Source organism: Uloborus diversus, chromosome 1, assembly GCF_026930045.1.
Source record: "Uloborus diversus isolate 005 chromosome 1, Udiv.v.3.1, whole genome shotgun sequence".
Taxonomy (NCBI): Eukaryota; Metazoa; Arthropoda; class Arachnida; order Araneae; family Uloboridae; genus Uloborus; species Uloborus diversus.
The window spans coordinates 135327425-135333424 of NC_072731.1; positions in this window are offsets into that span (position 1 = coordinate 135327425).

The window sequence follows — 6000 nt, forward strand, 5'->3', positions numbered from 1 at the left end:
ACCAGGTAAAAATTTTTATTGTTTTGTGTAAATTTGTAAGAACATGGGTTTTTTTAAAAATCTTAAATTAATTTGACAAACCATATTTTATAGCAGCATTTAGTTGGAATAGACAGTATGCAAAACATTTTCTTGAATATATTATCGTAGAACGAAATGAAAAATGTTTAACCAAGAAAGAATTTATTTTATTGCTTTTATTCTCAGCTGAAAAGTTTCGTCAAATTTGTTTAGGGTTATAGTTTTAGTATTGTGCGAGCTAAGTACCCTTGGCGAAATTCCGCCCATGTTAGTTAAACCATTTTTATTTTTTATCATGAGTGGAATAAAATGGTAGAAAGATTACAGAATTCGATAAGTAAAAAGAAATAATGGTAGATCAATTGAAAAGAAAACTACCACCATATATCCGTGAGAATTTTGTTGATGATTTGCATAGCATTGTAATATAGTTTAGCCTTGCATATTTAATTATTTCATCAAATGTTACTTTTAATACTATTGTAACTGAACGTGACTTTAGGTTTTTAAAATATTGTCAGAACGACTCAAGATGATATAAATGTTGTAACGTATAGCTGGTTCCCAAATTCAACTAAAATAAAATACATATTAAACGTCAAGGGGTCTCAGTACATTATATGACAAGCATGACATAATTAAATCATAACTCAGAAATTAGGAACATACCAAACAGAAAAATTTAAAATTAACCGATTCGGCAATTTGAGAAAAATAACTCAGCTACAAATGCAAAACAATTAGCGCTAGCCAAGCAAGGCAAAGAAGTATCATTTTCTTTTGACAATAATTCGTAATGTCATATAATTAAATTTTCTAGCATTAATTGTTATTCTTGTGAGGCCACAATTATTATTTAGTTTTATAAAGAATTGATAAATATCGAATTCAACATCGTGGAAATGCCTGCTTTGAACTACGAACTGCGTAATTTGCATTAATTTCTAACGTTTGGTAATGCTTCTTGAATTCTCATTTCTTTCTACGTGGGCCAGAATATCAACAAAACTTTCAAAATTAATTTAAAAAGAATAAAGCGAAAAAATAATTGATACGAACAAAATTTACTAGGCGTATTAGCATTTTCTTCGTTACCACGTGCGTTTGTTTTACCTTTTTCGTCCGCCATTAGAAAGTGGCTACATTGCCCCCTATAGTTCGTTGGAGTTGCGAATTCGAAGTTGAAAAAATAAAATCCCAGGTGCACACCCCCGAGGCTCGAAGTAATTATGTACAAAATTTCAAGGCTGTAGGTGCTATGTGGTCTCCTGGACGCACGTCCGCCACAGACTTCCTTCCAGAATTTCTTTGAAACCTTACTTGGCAGCAGCGGAAAAGCAAACATTTTTTTTATTTATAATGAGCTTATTATATTTTTAATCATTTTTGAAAGCGAGTAGATTTTTTTTAATGGAAAATAATATATTAGCTGCTTTGTTTAAAAGGTGCTGCTACTTTATTTGTTCGTTTATTTATTTTTTACGCATCTTATTCTGTAGATCAGCAAGGCATATTTTATTTCAAATAATCAGCTTAAAATATCAAAAAGTTATATTTGAAATAATTTCCGATTTTAGCTAATTTTGAGATTATTGATCATATACTAGAAAGTCGATTTTGGTATACAGGAAAGTTGGCTCGTTTAGTTTTGACCGGAACTTCTTGTTTCTTATTTTTTTATGCGAATCATAAAGGAATGAGACATTAGGCTCTGAACTTTAGGTTAGCCTGCTTTGAAACATTTACCTTATAGCAGGGGTTTTCGCTCGTGGGCCACATTGCAAATTTTTGGAGGTGAGGCGGGCCAGTCCAACAATATTTTAGCTCAGATGATCTATAAAGCGCCAGCCCCCCCCCCCCTCACGCATCGCGAATATATACATATATATTTTTTAATTAAGCTCTCAGGGGTGGTTTTCGAAAATTTCCGGGCTTGCTTCTAAGTTATCATATTTCCTTATACATATTTGCTGTTAGCTAAATTAAATTATATTTCCAGTTCCCGTAAAGTTCTTATAATATAACGATAGGGAATCTCGTAAAATTTAGAATAGTTCAGAAGACTGGAATAAAAAGTATTCTTTCACAAAATAAAAGGAAGGGTTTTTTTTTAATTAAATTTTTTTTTCATTTATTTATTTATATTTTTTTAAGGTCACTGAGTGATTGATACAAGACAAAACTACTGCAATGTACAACATATTTATTTCATTGAATTAATGATGATTAAAAACTTGTAAATAAATGAGAACACAGCACGTGTAAAGCTTTAAAAAAATTTAAAAAGATGAAAGATTAATGAAAAATATTGCATTTGTTTACCGCTTTTAAATGTTCGTCTGATAAAGAAGATCTATATTTAGATTTAATATAGGGGAGACTGGGGTTAGTTGTTACATTTTTTTTTAAATATCTTTTTCCCCGCTAAACTATTTCAATTATTTACACGCGTGAAACTTTAAAATGCATCTAGATTGTTTAACATTCATAACATATTTTTTAAAAAATGATTAGAAGTCACTACTCTAAAATATTTCCAGTTTTTTGAATAGATGTAGACTGTAACAACTTACTCCACCACGGGGCATGTTGTTACAGTATATGGGGTTAGTTGTTACATGAGATATATTTTAGTAATAAAATGAATTTTACACATTTTGTGGTTTATTCTGTTAAATTTTAAAAATTCTTAACCACGTTAAAAATCCAAAACATTTTGGCTTTACAGACTTATTTCATTAATGACTTATTCTAATAAACTATCATCATCATTATCATTGCCCACGCGAATTACAATTTTTACAAGCATATAATTTATCAAACTTAGCACATCGGTCATGTGCCCATTTGTAACAATTACGACATTGAAGCTGCCTCTCTAGTGTCACTCTATGCAGAAACAGTCTTCATCATCTTCATACGAAGGACGTGCAGTTTGGACGTACCTTCTTGCACTTTTTTTTTTTTGCTTTTGTGTCTGTTGATTTCTTCTCTGTTAGACACAATTTCCTTTTCACAGATTTTTGTTTCCCAGCTTCGGATTCAAAATATTTTTTTTACTGGTGTATATGTTAAAGTGGCGCTGACCTGTGGTTTCCGCTTGCGAACCGTCTTCACTTCTGCACAGCCTGCAGCGTTGGAGAATGACCTACATTAGAATAATACATTATTTATTATTATTATCATTGTTGTAATTATTATTATTATTTATTCAACCATACATATTAACAATAAATTAAATCATAGAATGAAAGAGATTAGAATTATTATTATTATTACTATCGTCATTCAACTATAGTATTTTATATGAATTAAATCATGCAATAAAACAGATCAGAAATACTACTTATCACCACTAGCATTTTTCATCTAACTGCAGAATCTCTCTAGTATCATGAAACTCATCGGCTCCCTTTTGTAATGAATTACCACTTCTTTAGCCACATCCAGGTATGTTTCTTTAGGTGTTTTGCCCTTGTCCGTCTTGTTTTTATAGTCCCCCGCCACATCACATTTGAAAGAAAACATAATATTAAATTAAAATTTGCGTGAGGCAGGTTGTTACTTGTAACAACTAATCCCAACAAAACTGTAACAACTTGCCCCATATGACGCCACTTGAATTCTTGGCACATATTACTGGTATTATATCTTTGTACAAAACTTTTAAATATGTTAGCACATACCTGAAAATGTAGGCTTTCACGTGGTATAGAATTAAATTCGTTATCTGCAACGGCTTCGTCACAAATAGAAAAATAACAGCGGAAGAAAAATTACTTCCAGACACAAAAAATCGTTTTCCTTGAGCGCTGTCCCTGTTACTGACTGCAAGCACTCCAGTGACCGTCAGGGAATGCAGATAGATGAGTGCTATCATCTACTGCATTGAAAGTCAGTTTCTCCTGGCGGTTCAGTTTATATTCGAATGTAACAACTTACGCCGTGTAACAACTAACCCCGGTCTCCCCTACTTCAATTTTGAAAACGTCTGTTCACATTTGTAAGTGGATGCAGAAAGAGAAAACATCGCTCTAGCATGATTTTTAAAAGTTTTTACAGTCTTTTCTGGTAGAGAACTCTAAAATGGAAGTAAGTAAAATTTAGAAAAAAGAACCAAACCGCTTCGTGGTATTAGCAAAAAAAAAAAAAAAAAAAGCCAACCTGAGGGAAAATCGTCCCTCAAATTCTTAAGGGATTGGGAATCCACTTTCCCATATTTCTTAGCTAAATAAAAAGCCACATGTGCATAAAGGAACAAAATTATGAAAATGAAAAACGAAGAGATTAATCTACAATGGTTGATGTTCTGTTTAAAACGCTTTTTGTGGGAGACTTTCGACTTCTGTTATCAAGTTTTTTCGCAAAATTCAGAATCTAGCATTAAAGTTTGGCAACAAACATTTAAATCTGGTGTCAGCCTCCCTCTCAGGCTGAGCTGACTACTAATGAAGACAGGAGTGAGCGCATGTTTTCCTTGGGGTCAAGAAATGCCAGGGGATTAACGAGAGGATGTGGCCCGGAGAAAAGAGATTTGTTATCGGAAAGAGCAAAAAGAGAGATTGGTTCTGCACTCGTAGTTAACGGTAAAAAAAATTAAAAAATGATTTAAATTAACAGTAAAAAGAATTTAAATAATTATGTAATTGAAAATAATATCTCAATTACATTTCAAACGAGGCTGTCTCTGTTTCGAAAAAAAAAAAGAGTTTGTAAGCTTCCAGCGGGCTGGACAAAATCTGTTCGCGGGCCCAATCCGGCCCAAGGGCCGTAAGTTGGAGAGCCTTGCCTTATAGCAAAATCTGTTTAACTAGAGATTTAATGGAAAGAAAAAAAAAAAAAACTAACTTGATGATCTCTTTGAGATAAGAACCTGGGTCCCTTCTCAAACCAAATCTTGACCAAACCAATGGTTTTATTCATCTGCTTTTTTTTTCTTTTTCAAGTGCTCAATCAATGCAACGGTAATTATTTTCAAAACCTAAGCATTTTTAAAGGAGAGCATGCAGGATACCCTCCTTTAACTGTGCCACTGAACAGTTCAAATAATTTCAAAGCTCAATTTCCATTACAACAGCAATATGTATAGATTTGGGCTTCGGTTGAAATTCGCAGGTCTAAGGAACCTAAATATGTCTAAGTTTCGATGAGACAATTAACTCAGAGGCGTCCTTGGAAGGCATCCCTTTATGTAGGCACACCGCCAGTGGATGAATCACAGGGAGAGATCAAAAGAAGGATGCACGATTTGTCTCCGTTTGTAAAGGCGAGACTGCAGTGTGCCAACGTCGTGTGACAACCTCTTGGCAAAAGAAACAAGGAGGAGTTTAACACTTGGCATGAAGAATTAAACAGTCCTGCTTGACAGAAGTTTCAAACTTGTCCGAAGATTGGGTATGCACGTTCTGTTTCAGTATACTGAACAGAACGAAAAAGAGAAAAGATTTTCTTTGCACATGGAACACTAAATTAATTAAATACTAAGATGAGTCATGAGTTTTGTAATACAGTGAAATCCTGTTACAACGAACTTGAAGGGACCGCAATTTCTTTTTCGTTCTGACGGAATTTAAACAACGTAATGGATATTAAATCGGGACTGAATTTTTTTTTCGTTGAAACGGATATTTCGTAGTATTTGGCATTCGTTGTAACAGGATTTCACTGAGTAAGCCATAAGACAAATGTGAATTAATGCAGAATCTGTGTGTGTATGCACGCACGGGCGTGAAGTTTGGAAGGTGACCAATTAAAAAGTCGGTATTTTGGCTAGTTTATCACAACGTCATGCAGTTCTAACACTGATAGTAGCAGGGACACCTCGAACTTAAATTTTTGGGAGGGCGGGAATTATCAATTTGCCGAATAGTGCTCAAAATTGTACCGAATAATGATAATTTTTATCGAATATGATGCTCTAAATTTCGTCGATTGATGATAGTTTTGCCGAATGAAACTCCAAATTTCGCCGAATGATGA